The sequence below is a fragment of the Sorex fumeus genome, unplaced genomic scaffold (assembly GCF_029834395.1).
Source record: "Sorex fumeus unplaced genomic scaffold, SorFum_2.1 ptg000081l, whole genome shotgun sequence".
Lineage (NCBI taxonomy): Eukaryota > Metazoa > Chordata > Mammalia > Eulipotyphla > Soricidae > Sorex > Sorex fumeus.
This window is the reverse complement of record NW_026606138.1, coordinates 18,287,829-18,304,719: the sequence shown is the minus strand read 5'-3', so window position 1 is coordinate 18,304,719 and position 16,891 is coordinate 18,287,829. Positions and strand designations below refer to the sequence as shown.

The 16,891-nt window shown below is 58.2% G+C and overlaps 1 pseudogene; it reads left to right on the top strand.

Moving 5' to 3' along the window:
- Positions 1-6,598: 6,598 nt before the first annotated feature.
- LOC130038912 (CAP-Gly domain-containing linker protein 1-like) lies at positions 6,599-16,552 on the top strand (annotated as a pseudogene).
- Positions 16,553-16,891: the final 339 nt, after the last annotated feature.

The following is a 16,891-nucleotide window of genomic DNA, read 5'->3' as shown; positions in this document are numbered from 1 at the left end:
ATTTTGCCCCAACACTCAGATCTGCTGAAAAGGCAACAGTAGACAATTTGTTTTCTATTGCTGGTTATGAATAACATATGATGTTTCGTGGCTGCAGTACTGGCCGCACGATTTTGAAATTCTGACATTTGAACACTTAAATCTGGAGGGATTTCTGTCAAAACCTGTCGGGTTCCCGAGAATTGCTCCTGAGTCTCTGGGATCATGGTCATTAAGCAGCTTGATCAGGAGCCAGAAAGGCCGTTCGTGGGCAATGACTTGGGGTCTCTTGGGGACAGGGAGGACAGGACTGGCTCCAACCCCATCCTGTGAGGCCCAACAAGTTTTGTCACTGAGGTCCCAAGCCTGACTGTCCAGTGGCCTCTAGAGGATGGCGGCCACCTGGCCACCAGAGGGAACAGGCCAAGGCACGAAACCGTGGGCCCAGCACTGCAGGGACCAGACGCATTTCTGCCAAAAGCCACTGGATTTCGAGATTTGTTTCTGAGTCTCTGGGATCATGGCCATTAAGCAGTTCAATCAGGACCCAGAGAGGCCATGCCTCCAATGATACAGCTGAGCCGGAGGTGATTTGTGGGTGTGTTTCCCACATACCTAACTTTTGGCCATTTACTTTCTAGGTAAACTTTGCCCCAAGTTTTTGGGGTCTGGCCAAAGGCACGACAGCAATTTTGGGGTATCTGGAAGTGTGGAGGCGCCATCAGGCTGCTGATGCACTCGCCTCACAGGTACAGTGATTTTTGTTTGATGGTTTGTGTTTTTATGTAGGAGTACTGCTATTTATTCAGCCACTGATTAGCTGATTGAATTGGGCATGAGCTCCACCTTACTTTTTTTTCCATAATTTTCTTTCTTTCTTTCTTTCTTTCTTTCTTTCTTTCTTTCTTTCTTTTTGTCTTTCTTTCTTTCTTTCTTCTTCTTATATTTATTTATTGAATCACTGTGGGAAAAGTTACAAATCTTTCAGATTTAAGTCTCGGTCATACAATGATCAAACACCGTCTTCTTCACCCTTCACCAGTACTCATTTTTCACCACCAAGAACCCCAATATACCCCACCTCCCACCCACCCAATGCCTATGAGGCAAATGATTTCTAATTAGCTCTTCTCTACATTGATTACATTCATTATTTTGACAAAAGATGCAGCATGATTGCTTAGAATTTACCCCCCAACAATCAGAATGGCTGAAATGGCATTGTGAAATACATTGTTTTCTATATAAGGTTCAAATTTCCAGGGCTGGAGAGATAGCACAGCGGGTAGGGCGTTTGCCTTTCACATGGCCAACCCGGGTTCGAGTCCCAGCATCCATATGGTCCCCTGAGCAATGCCAGGAATAACTCCTGCGTGCAGAGCCAGGAGTAACTCCTGAGTGCAGAGCCAGGAGTAACCCCTGTGAGTGCAGAGCCAGGAATAACCCTTGTGCATCGCCAGGTGTGACCCAAAAAGCAAAAAAAAAAAAAAAATTTGGAGTTCCTCCCCTCCACGTTTCGCTGAGCAAGCAGAAGGAAAGCAAAGAGTTTGGGCCCGGTGGTTGATGCAGATTGCTGGGCCGGGCCGTCGATCAAGGGAGATTTGGGGATCTCTGGGACCCATCCTCGGGCCCAGTGCTCTCCGGGGCCCCTAGCTTGGTCGTGTCCTACGAGTTGGGGGCGAGCCTGGCCTTTGGGCTCGCGTTGTGTTTGGACGGGCAGGTGGGGTGTTCAGGGCCCAGCTGCTGACACCTGATCCCGCCCTGGGCAGGTGGGAGGACGGGGATTGGCGGCTGGCCCCTGAGATGCCCAAGATAACCAGTCATTGAGATAACCAGAGTCAATCCCAGTCGATTTGGGTGATAGGCTGAGATGACGCACCGAGCCGCTGAGGCAGATCCTGTCTGGAAACACTCGGGCACCTTGATCGCAGCAGGCCTGGCCTGCCAGGGGGCGGTGGCGAGTGGGCACCAACCTCGGCGTTTCCGTGGCTCGGAGCTTCCGTGCCCTTCTGCTTGCTCTGCTGTAGTTTTGTTTTTGGGTCACACCTGGACGTGCTCCGGGGTCACTCCTGGCTTTGCACTCAGGACTTACTCCTGGAGGTGCTCGGGGGTCCCTATGGAATGCCAGGATTGAACCCGGGTCAGTTGTGTGCAAGGCAAATGCCCTCCCCGCTGTACTAGACTTCTGGCCCCAAGGCCCAAAACTTAAAGAAAAATCCTTGCTGGGGTTTCCCCGTCCCTGGCGCCCTGTAAGCCTCATGGGTCTGCACACAGCTTGTGCGACTGCCTCGAGTGGCCAGTGACAAGGGCGCCCGCGTGTCCTCCTGTTCCCCAGGGATGCTCTCTGCCCGGTGCTCCCGGCCCTGCAGTCCTCAACTCCTGCCCTGAGTTCACTCCTCCTTTCTGTGGTGTCCCCCTCCTCTCTCGGTGGCCCTCCCCCTGGGGTCACCCCCCTTCCTGCGTGGTGCTGGGACAGCAGAGCTGCCAGGTTTGTGCCAGGTGCACGGTTGACCCCGGGGGCTTGGATTCAGGACCTCATGCTTGTGAGTCAGTGCTCAAAACCCCCTCTCGTACATTCCTCCCCTCCAAGCTGAAGGAATGGACTTGACCCATGTTTAGTCTCACACTTCTGCTTCCTGGCGAATCACTGCCGGCCGCTAGCAGGCCAGGACCCATGTGCCACGCCTGTGTGAAGCAGGGACGTTCCAGGGCATGAGCCTGCTAGCATCTTTGTCAGGGAGGGGTGGGGGCTTGTTCAGGCCGGAGACTCTACTAGGCTCACACACGGCACTGAGTGTTCAAGTCTCAGGGAGACAGTGAGGCTCAAACACATTTTGTTTTGCGCTGTTTTTCTCTCTTCTTTTTTTTTTTTTTTTGACTTTTTGGGTCACACTCAGTGATGCTCAGTGTTGCCTACTGACCAAGTAAAAGAATGCTTGATTTTTCATTCCCCCTTTGTCCCGCTCAAAGCTGGGCAACCTCCCAGTACAGGAGGTTTCAGTTTGGGGAAAATGCACCCTCGTAAATGATTTGTAAATGATGTATGAGGAACAGCACAATCTTTGCAGATATGTCAAAGCTATATCAAAGCAGTTCGTTCTGACCAATAGCATTATGCCGAAAGGGTCACCAGGTGGCTGGCCAACTGTGCATGGCTCTGCTCATTGTCCCATCCACTTTCCCATGTCCCATCCCCTTTCCTTCTTTTGGGTAGGCTGTGGAAACATACTTAAGTCTGTACTTATGCTCTGAATAAACGCACGCATTCATGCCATCTCCTGAATGACGGAACCCTGTGTGACTCGAGTGCTGATTTCACCCTGACGGCCCTCCCCTGGCTCAGCCTCGCAGCGCCAGATGTGGCACTCAGGAATTACTCCTGGCAGTGTTCAGGACTGGTGATTGAATCTTGGTCAGCTGTGAGCAAGGCAAACCCCTCCCCACTGTGCTCTCACTCCAGTCCCTCCTTTTGCATCTTTTTGTGTTTTTTCAGAATTGATTGATTGCCACGTAGCGTTTGCTGGCCCTGACGTTCTCTGTAGAGTCCCTTGTTGCACACTGTGTTTCGTGGGCACCTTGACATGAAGACTGGCGCTTGCCTGGTGCATGGCTGACCCCATAGGTCCCCTGAGCAGCGCCAGGAGTGATTCCCGAGTGCAGACGCAGGAGTAACCCTGAGCACTGCCGAGTGTCCCAAAAAACAAAAGGAAAGAAAGAAAATAGGTATCCTTGCCCGGAAGGGTAGCCCAGGGCCAAGGAGCCTGCCTTGCCTGTGGCTGACCCCACCCCACCCTGTACATCCCTCCCCACCCAGGTCCTGCCAGGATGAGCTCCCATGACTGGATCAGAGTCAGCCCTGAGCACCATCAGATGTCTCGTCCTCAGGCCCCAGGTTAGGTCACTCCGCACTCCCCACCTCCCCCCCACTCCCCGGTTCCCGCTCACTCATCCTCGAGGGGACCCGCACTCATTCAGCTTGTGTCCCATCTGGAGCAGGCCAGGCCATACTCCTCTGTACATCTCTCAGGCCTTAGTGGGCTGGGCCACTCCCTGGCCAAGGTGCTGCCAGTGTTGCTCACAGCACTGGGGTCACAGAGAGCAGGGCTGTCAGGGTCGGGCTCAGGGCCTCTGCCCTGTCGCTCTGTCCACCCGCCCGCCCCCCCCCCCCCCCCCCGGCTCACAGATTTCCTGGCCCGGCTCCTGAGGAGGGCCCTGGGCAGGGTCACTGGGTCCAGGTCCCACTCGGGGGATGCTGAATGACCTCAGTTGGAGATCTGTAACTGACAAACATTTGTCAAAAGTTTTCTGAAACCACTTTCACAGGGCCCGGGGATCCAGAACTGGGCCCCGCAGGGACCAGAGGCTCGTTGGCCATGTAGTGCTGACGTCTGCCGGGCAGCCCTCCGGAGCCTCAACCACACACTGACATCACGAAGGGTGGCGCCTGCCCCTTTAAGAATGGCCCATGATGCCCTCCTCCTTGCTGAATTCTAGTTCTACCTCAGAAAATTCTAGACTCCAACTGCCATTTTCAGTCTCTCCACGAGACTGGCACGAGCCTGTTTGGCAGAGCTCAGTACTGAAGCTGCGAGTGCAGTGTGACACAGGTGAATCTGAGCCTCTGGGCTTTCTGCCCGCGTGCGGGCGGCTTTTTTCTCTAACAGTTCTTTAGTGTATGATAGTTTTGAATCTTTAGTTAGTTTAAGGTTTTTTACTAGTTATATATATATTTTTGGGGGTGGGCTGGGGGTGGGGTGGGGTGGGGTGGCCATACGTGGCTGTGCCCAGGGGTGACCCTGGCCGGCTAACGTCCCTGTGCTGACGGAGATCGAGCCCCGGACAACTGGATATAAGGCAAGTGCCCTCCCCACTGTCCTGCCTCTCTGCCCCTTGCGGACTTCTCTATTGAAATATGGAATGACTCTGAAGTCAGTGGGCCCTCATCGGGGGCTGATGAGAAGCAGAGGAGAAGATGTCACTCCCCCGGGACTGGCTGAAGCGCTGGCACTGCTGAGCGCGATGAGCCCCGCCAGCCCCACGACGCCCACTAGGCCTTCCCGGGGTCTTGGGCCGGAGGGAGGGATTGCCCTTTTCAGGGAAAGGCAGTCGATCCTCGACTCCTCAGGCCCCCGGGCCTTTGTCCTACTCGCAGAAAAGCATTTCAGGAGATGAGCATGAAGCAGAAACATTATATTTGGAGGCCTTTAGGAAGGGGAAGGAGGGAGGGAGTAACACGCTCGAGAGAGAGTGCGGCTTCTCCAGAGGTGCAGAAAGCCACTGAACATGCTATGTTGCTAGGTTGCATTCAGTTCGAAAGTCCACACCTCAGGAGGGGAGAAGCCCGTGACATGATGGACCTCATAGGCAAGAGCAGTACCTGGGCTCGGGCACACATGAGCGCCCTCCCTTGGTTCAAGGTGGCTAATCTAGGGATTTCCCCAGGCTGCCCCTGGTGGGAGTTTCTAGCTACCTAGAGTCCATTGCTAGGGTGGTTGCCAAGGGGGTAGAGTTGAGTGGTCCATGGTTCTCTTAGAAATTCCTTTCCTGGCCTTTGTTCCTATTCCCTCGGGGGATCCAGCCTGCTCTGGGCTTCCTAATGTGGGTTAATTTTGACCAGAACTTGGGTCCCGTGCCCTCAGGTGGTCTTTTGGTGGCCATGAAGCTTTTGTTGACTTTCTCGGAGTTCCATTGCCATGGGGACGCTTCCCCCATCTACCTGTCTGCCTCAGTTCTGTGGGTTAAGAAATGGAGTTAATACTGGCTTGTGGTTATCCAACCTGGGCAGCGTTACAAGGAATGAAGGAAACGCCGAAAACTCCTTTGCTCCCCTTTGTTTTTCTTTTTGGGTCACACCTGGTGATGCACAGGGTTTAATCCTGGGTCTGCACTCGGGAATCACTCCTGGCAGTGCTTGGAGGACCATATGGGATGCTGGGAATCGAACCTGGGTCGGCCGCGTGCAAGGCAAATGCCCTTCCCACTGTGCTATCGCTCTCCAGCCCCCCATGGCGCGGTCTTGCTGGGCCCATTTCCCTGGCAGTTCTCAGCCCATCGAAAAAAGTGTGCCTGTTGCTTGCCTTAGCTTCTGTGTGTAACCCCGGGCCTATCACACATACACATACGCGCACACACACACACAAGACCAGCCATCACTGCTGAGTCGCCTGCCGGCTCGTCAGTGTCTGGACGGGGAGGTGGTCAGTGACACTCTCAGTGCTCAGGGATGATTTCTGGCTCCTGAATGTGTTTGGTGGTGGGAGTGATGGCAGGGAGGGCGTGAGGGTCAGCTGCCCGCAGGGCAAGTACCTGTCCCCTCTGCTCTCTGGCCCTGAATCTGCAGTTGTTTGTTTGTCTGTTTTGGATTGAGTTTTTGCGCAGGAATGACACTTGGTGGGCCCAGGGGGCTGTGCGGGAGGCTGGGGGTCACACTCGGGGTGGTGAGTGCCAGACTGGCAGCTCTCTGGGCTCCGGAAGCTGCTGTGGTCACTCGCCTGAGACAGACTCTCTCCTCTGCTCTTCAGAGATTTAGTCCTGAGAACGAGTGTGCCTCAGAAGGCCCCACAGTGGGCTCGATGGTCGGGGCCTGGTAGTGGCCGCGTCAGCGTCTGACCGCCTGACCATGAGTCTGCTGAGGCCCAGCGGGCTGAAGGCCCCCACCAAGATCCTCAAGCATGGGAGCTGGGCCCTGAAGGCACCCTCGGCCGGTAAGTGCGCTCAGCCCAGGCCAACGGAGACTCATTCCCACCCGGGAACCCCATCCCGATTCCTCGCCCGGGAAGGGCTCCCTGAGCTGTAGACACGTTCGTGGCTCTGGGCACAGCTCTCACACACGAGTGTCACGTTCTGTGAGTTTAGTGTCACGGCAACCGGTGACAGCTGAGGCGACCAACACGCTCCCTCCTAACTGCTAGCTTCCTTGCCCGGGCTTGGGGACAGGCTTAGGGAGGTGGACTCACCTGGACTAGAGGGCCTCATTGCCGGCCAAAGCCACAGTACAGTGGGGAGGGCAACTGGCACCCCATGTGACTCTCCACCCTCAACCTCACCATGAGTGACCCTGAGCGGAGAACCAGAAATAGGCCCTGAGCACTGGCTAGGGTGCTCCCCCCCCAAAAAAGAAAAAGAAGATGGGCCAGTGGACACAGCAGAAATAAGACACTGGGTTCGAGCTTTCACCTGGCTTGGTCTGTAGCATCACGGGGTGTGTCCAAAGATTTCCCCTGAGCTGCCCAAAGTATGACTGCGGCCTGGGATGCTGCAGTAGGTGAGCACGTCCGCTTCACGGCAGGCCTGGCCAGGCTTCGCCACAAGCAGCCCCCGTCATTGGCTAGGAGTAGCCCCGAGCACTGCTGGGTGTCCCTCCCCCCAACCACACTTTAACTGGACCTGGACAGGCCCTTCCTGTCCCTTCTGACCCTTCTGACCCTTTCTGTTGTTCCAGCGGCTGCTCCCATTGAGAAGACCATGCCTGGGGAGAAAACCCCCAGCGCCCCCTCCTCGGAGATGCAGGAGGAGTTTGTGGGCGACTTTCAGGTCGGGGAACGAGTCTGGGTGAACGGGAACAAGCCTGGATTCATTCAGTTCCTCGGGGAGACCCAGTTTGCCCCTGGTCAGTGGGCCGGGATTGTCTTGGACGAGCCCATGGGCAAGAACGACGGCTCGGTGGCGGGTGTGCGCTACTTCCAGTGCGAGCCGCTGAAGGGCATCTTCACCCGGCCGTCCAAGCTGAGTAGGAGCTTGCAGGCCCACGATGAGACCAACGACCAGCAGCCAGCGCCTGCCGCCTGGGCCACACCGCCCCTGTCGGCCTTCCCGGTCCCTGCCGGCACCCAGAAGGTGCCCCAGCCCCCCGCGAAGGAATCACCGGCCACCCCTCACATCAGCAGCCTGACCAGGATGGCCAGCGAATCCATCTCCAACCTTTCTGAGGCCGGCTCCCTCAAGAAAGCCGAGCGGGAGCTGAAGCTCGGGGACTGGGTGCTGGTGAGTGCCGAGGGCAGCGGTCGCAGGTGGCTGTCCATTCGCCTGTCTGGTCCATCAGCTCCTCCAGACTCGCAGTTTGGGTGGAAGCACGAGCAGCCGGGATGCCTGGTCCTGCAGTTTCCAGCATGATGGATGCGTGCGGGGATGCTGCCAGTTTTACCAGTTTAGCCAAAACAGGGTGGAGGGGTCATGCCGTGGGGAGGGGTCATGCTTTGCACGCCTCTGACCCGGGGTTTAAGTCTTGGTCCCATGTACTGTCCCCCAAGCACATCCCGGAGTGATCCCTGAGCACCAAGCCAAGAGTAAGCCCCGAGCACTCTGACTGTGACTCAAAAACAAACCAATGAACAAAGTTGGAAATCGGTTCTATTTCTCTGGTTTTCGATGTTTTTGCTTGGGGCGTCACAGGGTGGTCGCACACAAAGCCAGTGCCCTTCCCCCGGTGCTCCAGCCCTGTTTGTCAGCATTCCTGTCAGTGTCCAGCGCTGTGATTCTGTTTTGCTCTGTGTCCCGGGACCCCAGCGTCAAGCCAAGGCATAGTGAAGGAGAACTGGAAGATCGAACTCTGCTAAGATACGAGAACAGTCATTTTCCTTTAGCTGGTTTCTGGCTTAATTTTTCTCCAGCGGTGGGGTTGCCAGTGCTCCGCTCCCACACCCAAGGGGCAGCGACCCCCTCGCCACACTAGGTGGCTGGCCTGGGTCAGAGATTCCCGGGGGTGTGGTCAGCCAGGCCACCGGTGACAGCGAGTGGGTGTGAATGCCGCTGCCTTGCATGGACACTGAGCAGCAGCGTCTGCTCACCCTGTAGGGGTTGTGGGGGGAAATGGCACATTAACCTTTGGGGTTTCTTCAGGAAATCCCGACTCTGAAGCCAGAATGTTCGTTTGCGGGGGTGGGGGCGCTGTGCGCAGTCCAGGGTGCCTGACCCACGTCCCTCCATCCCTCCGGCAGGTGGGAGGCATGGAGGCCGGTGTGGTGCGCTTCCTCGGGGAGACGGACTTCGCCAAGGGGGATTGGTGCGGCGTAGAGCTGGACAAGCCACTGGGCAAGAACGATGGTGCCGTGGCCGGAACGAGGTGGGTCCCCCTGCCCTCCCAGACAGCCTGGGGCAATGCACGGTGCCCGGGAGGCGCTGAGGGGACTGCAGGCCACTTCACTTGGTTCTTAGGCGGTGCCACTTCCGGTGGCACTCGGGGACCCTGCAGGGATGTGGGGACAGCCTGGGGCCCCCACATGCAGCTGTGCTCGGGCCGCAGGAACCCCCCGGGCCTGCTGTCGCCCTTCAGATGCCGGGGAGGCTGCTTGGAATCGCCCTTGGTTTGCGTGGTGGGGGTGGGCGGCATGCAAGCGAGTGTGGGTGTGAATGTATGAGGGAGTGTGTATGTGAGCGTGTGAGTGTGGGGCTGTGAGAGTGTTGGTGGGGTCGTGGGCATGAGAGTGTTGGTGGGGGTGTGAGCGTGTTTGCGGGGGAATGAGAGCGTGTCAGTGTTGGTTTGAGAGCGTGCAAGTGTTGGTTGGGGTGTGCGTGTGTGTGACTGTGGGGCTGTGGGTGTGTGGGAGTATTGGTTGGGGTGTGAGTGTGTTGGTGTGGGAGTGTTGTTGGGGTGCGAGTGTGAGTGTGTGTTTGTTTGGGTGTGAGTATGAGTGTTTCTGGGGAGTGAGTGTGTGTGAGTGTGGGGCTGTGGACATGTGGGAGTGTTTGTTGGGGTGTGAGTGTGTGTGTTTGATGGGGTGGGAGTGTGAGAGTATGGGAGTGTTGGTTGGGGTGTGAGTGTGTTTGTTGGGCTGTGAGAGTGTGGAAGTGTGGGAGTGTTGGTTAGGGTGTGAGTGTGAGTGTGTTTGTTGGGGTGGGAGTGTGAGAGTGTGGGAGTGTTGTTTGGGGTGCGTGTGTGAGTGTGTTTGTTGGGGTGTGAGTGTGTGGGCATGTGGGGCTGTGGGAGTGTGTTCGTTTGTGGGGGTGTGAGACTGTGGGACTCAGTGGACTTCTGGGTCGGCGCTTGTGTCTCTTGCCGAAGGTGTTTTTGTCCCCCCCTCCTCGTTGTCCGCAGGTACTTCCAGTGTCAGCCCAAGTATGGCTTGTTTGCTCCCATTCACAAAGTCACCAAGATTGGCTTCCCGTCCACCACGCCGGCCAAGGGCAAGGTGGCCGCCGTGAGGCGTGTGATGGCCACCACCCCCGCCAGCCTGAAGCGCAGTCCTTCGGCCTCGTCGCTCAGCTCTGTCAGCTCCGGGGCCTCATCCGTGAGCAGCAGGCCTAGCCGCACGGGACTAGTAAGCAGCCCCCAACCACTGCGGGGTGCTCGGGCCCCCACAGACTCCCACAGCCCCAGGGGCGAGAGGCGGAGCAGGAGCACGTGGGCTGAGCAGCTCCGGGTGGCAGGCAATTGGTTTCCCAGCCACCACCGGTGACAGGAGCAGGGAAGGGCCTTTCCTTGGGTGCTCAGGGTTCCTCTCTGGTCTCAGGCCGCCTTAGGGATGAAGTGGGGTAGCTGAAGGGGGCTCCTGAGGGTCAGAGCAGGGCCCAGAGACTCTGGGGAATGCTTGGCACTTTGTCTTGCTTCTTTGCTCTCTCCGTCTCTCCCTGCTCCCTCCTGTCCCTCTGCACCCCTGTCCGACATGCAGAGTGGCCTGGACTTCTGTCCATTGCGGGGCCACAAGTCAAAGCTGGGGCCTCGTGGCTTCTCCTCTCACGTCTATCTGAGTCATAAACACTAAAGTGTGTCTGAATATGCAAGGGTGCCCTGAGATATTGTCCACAGGAAAATGGGCCGACAATGGAGAAGGTGTCCCAGGGGGTTGGCTTTGCTGGGGGCTGCGCTTCCTGCCGCCGCCTCTGCTCCGTGCATTGACCCTCGATGCGGAAGAGGAGGGAGTGAGTGTGTGTGCAACGGAAGATACAAAACAGATGACATGGGAACGGGAGCCAGGAGGCCACGCGCCGTGGGCACAGGCCTAGGGCCAGTCCTGTCTTGCTCGAACACCACCAGGTTTCCCTGCCCCACCTACATCCTCAAGTCCGACTCCTCCTTCCCTTCGCCTCACCATTTAGGAGGGGAGCAGACTCAGAAGCCCCTCTCCTTCCCTCGCGAGCCAGCCCATTTGTGGAATTTGGTTTTGTTTTTCTGCTTGACTGTGGACCACACCCTACAGTGCTTCAAGGGGCCAATTGCAGTGCTGGGGTTGTGCCGGGGCCTCCCACCTCCAAGCAAGAGCCCTACGCCTGAGCCGTATCTCCAGCCTCCTCCCGCTATCTTGTTTTGTTCTGTTTTGGGGTCACACTTGGCAGACCTCAGGGCTTTCTCCCACCTCTGTGCTCGGGATTATTCCTGGCGGGCCTCCGGGATTGAGCCTGGGCAGCGCTGGGGCTTCGCTCTCCAGCTCTTTGGCCCCTGCCTTGCATATCTTTATGCAGGGTGGAGCTCACTCCTAAACTGAACATCACCGTTAGCGTCTATGACAGGAATATAGAAAGATTCTGTGTGACTTCACGGAAGTATACCTCGACAACATAATTCCATAAGTGCACACACAAGCGTTCATACACACAGTCACTCATACATGTACACGTAGTGCATACCGTATATACACAGGCTTATGGGTATACACACACAGGCACATACATGCATAAACACAACGCACGCATGCACACAGGTGCGTGTTGATATGCCCACCGGAACATACATGCACGCATACATACATGCACACGGGTCCGTGCGTGCCCTGTGGAGGCCTCCCTGTTCGTCTGTTGGCTGAGTTGCTCTTCTGAGGTACCAGGCTCCCACAGAAGGCCTGGCCTTGCTGGGATGGAGCCTGGGGCCTCACAAACCACGCGCAGGGCAGAGGCTTTGGCATCAGCATCCTGAGTTCAGCTCATGGCCCCGACGTTGCCCAGCCCCTCAGCACGGGCCTCCCCCCATGCTAGGGGTGCTGCTTTCTCCCTGCTCCGGCGCCTGAACCTCACAGTCTCGTCTCCATAGTTGGCTGAAAGAAGCCCATCGCTCCTGTGCTGGTTTCCTCAGGGAGCTGTCTCGGGCCCAGGAAGCGCGTGCGTCTGGCCTGCCCCACCCGCTCAGGCCAGGAGGCTCAGGGAACACCGCCGCCCGCCTTTCTTAGTTTTTATTTTTGCTCTTTGGGGTTCACCTGGCAGTGCTCAGGGACTCCAGGCATGGTGCTTGGGGGCTGCTCCCGGTGGAGGGGGGGTTGAGCCCGGGTCTTGCTGTTAGACCCCCAAGGCTGGCAAGCTCTTCCCAGCCACCCCTTGAAATCCGAGTTGACTGCAGTTCCCGAGAGCACTGCACATGGCTGGCCCGAGAGCTCGTGTGCTCCTAGAAATTTTAGTTATTATTTGGTTTTGGGGCCACACCCAGGGGTGCTCAGGGCTTATTCCTGGCTCTCTGCTTGGGGGGTGGGGTCACTCCTGATGGTGCTGGATCTTGAACCTCTGCAAGCACCTTCCCCCACCCCCCCAACAGACTCTTTGGCCCTCGGGAGGGCATTTAATCGGATCAGATATACTTTAAGTGTATCGGGAAATCACGGCCAGGTCCTTACGCACAGGCAAGGATGATCCCGCTCTCCGGACAGAATTAGGTGGCTCGAGAGCTCCCAGCAGGCAAAGCAGCATTGGACAGCCTGGGCCCTGCTGGGCCCGTCGGAGGCGTTTGGCAGCAGCTCAGATGATGCGGGGAAGCGGCAAGAGAACCTGCGGCTGGACCGCAGCAGGGCGATGGAACAGGGATGGCCGGGCAGAAGGAGCGGAAGTCCTGGCCATCGCCGCTGCAGCCCCCGCCACCATGTGCCCGAAGAATGAAGATCAGGTCCCGCCTTATCCCCTCCTGCAGGGGCCGTTGTGCAGAGAGGGATCTGGGTCTGCAGAGAGACCATGAGTGACCACGAGCCCAGGATAGAACGGACAGGACCCCCGGTCCCCGCAGCCTTTCAGCCCACTCCCCTCCCCTCCTCACTGTCTTTGCCTCTTCTCTCCTTCCCTTTGTGCTTGGTCTTTCCCTGAGCTGCCCTTGCTGTCCTGCTCGCTGGGCATGAGCCCTCACACATTCGAACCACTTTTTCCTTTTTTTTCCCTGGACTTTGGCCATGCCCCAGCAATACTCAGGACTTACTATGGACTCTGCACTCAGGAGTCACTCCTGGTGGGCTCGGGACCCTATGGGGTGGGTACCTGTTATCCAGCTCGGGTCAGCGGCGTGCAAGGCCAGCTCCTTTCCCGCAACTTTATCATTCTAGCCTCTCATCTCCCATTTTCGAAGGCAGATCGCACAGGGGTCTTTTATAGGGTCACACCCAGTGACCCCCGGGGGCACGGGGCCATTCCCAGAGACAAGAGTCTCTGGTTACTGCTATTCAGGCATGGGGCGGGTGCCCGGGAGAGCGAGGTGAGCTGGAAGGAAGAGGAAGAGAGAAGGGACAGGCTGCCCAGGGAGACCCTGACGGACCTGCAAGGCTGAAGATGCTGGAGCTGGCCTCAAGCTCAAGCCAAGGGCTCATCCTTAAGGAAGCTCAGGCCAGAGCGGGCTGTGGAGGGGGCTGCCTCCGGCTCTGCAGAAGAGTCTCTGGATTCCCACGAGGCCCGAGGTCAGTGGAGCCCAGGTCCCGTCCAAGGATCTTCGGGAAGGTTTCATGACATTTCTGCTGAGAGTCGCTGGCCCATATGCAAGGATGCAGCACTGCTCCATGTGCTTTGCCGAGGATCACCGCGAGCATGCCCGTGTCGGCCGGCCCCATCCCCTTCACGTCTCTTTTTCCTTTGCAGTTGCCGGAAACCTCCTCCCGCTACGCCCACAAGATCTCTGGCACCACCGCCCTCCAGGAGGCGCTGAAGGAGAAGCAGCAGCACATTGAGAAGCTGCTGGCCTGAGCGGGACCTAGAGCGGGCAGAGGTGGCCAAGGCCACGAGCCACATGGGGGAGATAGAGCAGGAGCTGGCCCTGGCCGGAACGGGCACGACCAGGTGACGTCTGTGCAGACGGCAGTGCCGGGGCCGAGAGACGCCTGCGGTAGAGGCTGGGCGCGAGCTTGGTGCAGGCGGTGCAGGCAGAGGCCGTGGGTCCCCGTCTGCCGTCGTTGCGGTGGCGTCCGGCGCGTGGTTTGATCGCATGCGCCTTCTGCTCGCCCTGTGGGGGTTTAGGGAGTGCCGAGTTGTCCGCGCCGGTGCTTTCGTGGTGTGGTTCCCCTCTGGCCTTCCAGAAATGCCGTAGCTTAGGTGGGAGATGCATTCAGCTTGCCGTGGTGACAGGTGGTGATGCCAGCCCACATAGGGCTGTTGGGGGCGGGCGAGGCCACTCACGCGCCGTTGCCTCTACAGCACGTCCTGGAGCTGGAGGCCAAGAACGACGAGCTGCGGGCCATGCTGGAAGCGACCGACTGGGAGAAGGTGGAGCTGCTGAACCAGCTGGAGGAGGAGAAGAGGTGAGGCCGTGCCCGGAGCTGGGGGCTCCCTCGGGTGGGGCACTCCTGGCCTTCCAGGGCTGTGAGAACCAGAAACCAACGGGTGCCCAGTCCTGAGCGCGGCCTCAGCGGGAGGGCTGGGGGGGGAGCTCAGTGGAGCCAAGCCACCCCCGGCCCTCCCTGCTGTGTCCACCTGGCCTGGTATTCAGGAGGCCTGTGCTGGGTGGCAAGGAACTGTCCTAACCCAGTGGGGCCCTGTGGGAGTCCCTGTGGTTAAGTCCCAGGCGGGAGGAAACCCACAGTACTCATGGGGCACGACAGCAGACAGACAGGGCTCAGGCTAGGCTGCAGACAGACGGACGTGGTGCTCAGGCCGGGGTGTAGACAGACAGACATGGGGCTCAGGCCAGGCTGCAGACAGACGGACGCGGGGCTGAGGCCTGGCTGCAGACAGATGGACACGGGGTGCTGGCCGAGACCGCCTTTTCAGAAGGGCTCCCGGCAGTGTGGTGCCCAGGGGCACTGCCAGTGCCTGGCTCAGTCCCTCAGCTCCACATGCTGACTCGACAGTCACTGGGAGCCCCGCCCCCCGCTCCCCGCCCCCGAGTCATTGGCTGCTTCTCCCCCAGGGGCTCAGTTGTTGTCCCAATGTGGAGACAGGTGCTGGCTGGGAGGGACTGGCAGGCGCCTCGGGTCAGTTTTTAACCACCTCTGTTAGCTGCGAGGCAGAAAGGGTTGATATGACACTGCACCTGGTGTTGGCTCGGCCTAACTTCCTCCTGTAGCCTGCGGGTCCCACCCAGTGCTCGAAGCTGAGGGGACTCGCTGACTTTCTTTTTTTTCTTTTTGGGTCAACCCAGCGATGCTCAGGGGTTACTCCTGCCTCGGCACTCAGGAATTACTCCAGGCATTGCTCCGGGGTCCACAGTGGTATGCTGGGAATTGAACCCGGGTCGGCCACGTGCAAGACAAACGCCCTGCCTGCTGTACTCTCGCTCTGGCCCTCCCCGACTCTCTCAGCCCTCCTGTGTGTGGAGCCGGGGGCTGGGTCAGGCGCATCTACAAGATGGTGGCCCTCATGGGGGGCAGCAGTGACGCCCCTCACAACGTCTCCCTCTCCCCCACAGGAAAGTGGAAGACCTCCAGTTCCGAGTCGAGGAGGAGTCCATCACCAAAGGCGACCTGGAGGTAAAGCCCGGGCAGGTCCCGGAGGCTTGCAGGGTGCAGGCAAGGATGCGGGATGGCCTGGCCGGCGACCACTTCTGCTGGAGACTCCGAATCAGACATGGATACCTGGGGTCATGCACCTGGCAGGGCCCGGCTGACACATCTCTGCTCCTTGGGGCTGGAGGCTGCTCTTGATGAGCGTTTTTCTCTCGTTCTGACACTCGGGTCTATGCATTTGCCTCAGCTTTGATTTTCAGTCGAGCAGCACAAATCAAATCCTTTAGAACCCCATTTTTTAGAAGCTTTTCCTTAAAACAAGAAGAAGCAAAGAGTCAGTTTGGAAAAGAAAAATTTCTATTTCTGCTTCTTTTCCTTCCTGTTTTAAGTTCATGGAAATTTTGTTTTCCCACTAGAAGGAGGTGAAGTCCCTGCAGGTGGCCTCTGAGAAGCTCGCCAAGGAGAACGAGTGCCTGAGGACCAAGCTGGACCATGCCAACAAGGAGAACGCGGATGTGATCGCCCTGAGGAAGTCCAAGCTGGAGACGGCCATCGCCCCGCACCAACAGGTCATGGGCGAGCCGAAGGCATGCGTGAGCCAGGGCGTGGGCGCCGAGGCGGCCGAGCTGGCCGAGCTCAAGATGCACATCGAGAGGCTACAGTTCGAGTACCAGCAGGAGGTGGAGAGCCTGAAGGCCCAGCAGGCGGCTGAGCGTGCAGCCCATGCCTCTGAGCTGAAGACACTCAGGTCACGGCTGTTCAGGACGGCCCAGGAGCAGAAGAACAGCCTGGAGGCTGCACGGGCCAAGCTCGAGCAGATCGAGGACCAGCACCTGGTGGAGATGGAGGACGCCCTGAACAAGCTGCAGGAGGCGGAGACGAAGGTAAAGCACCTGGACGGGTTGCGGGCCGTGTGTAGTCAGCAAGCCCAGGCCCTGGCCAATGCCACGGCACAGCTGGAGGCCAGCCAGCAGAAGCTCTTGCAGCTCGATGGGCTCTGGAAGGCCAGTTCCGAAGGTCAATTGGGAATGGAGAAGCTCAGGCAGCAGCTCCAGGTGGCTGAGCGGCAGATTCAGGAGTTAGAGAATGCAAAGCGGGCCGAGAGCTGCAGGTTGGTACTCGGGCGCCCTCGCCCACTTCCACGCTCGCTCCCTGCATGCTGTGTGTCAGTCTGCTCGCCGCCGTGTTCCGGCTTGGTGCTGACAGGTCTCCCGGTCACGTCCCGTGCGGTTCCCTCTGAGGGGACTGAGAAGGTGTCGGCATGATTCTGGGGCTGTCATTGGTCCCCAGCACCCGGATGCCGTGCTAGCCTTGGCCCCGGCTAATCGGGCCCGTCTGGGGTCTTTCTGAAACAGAGA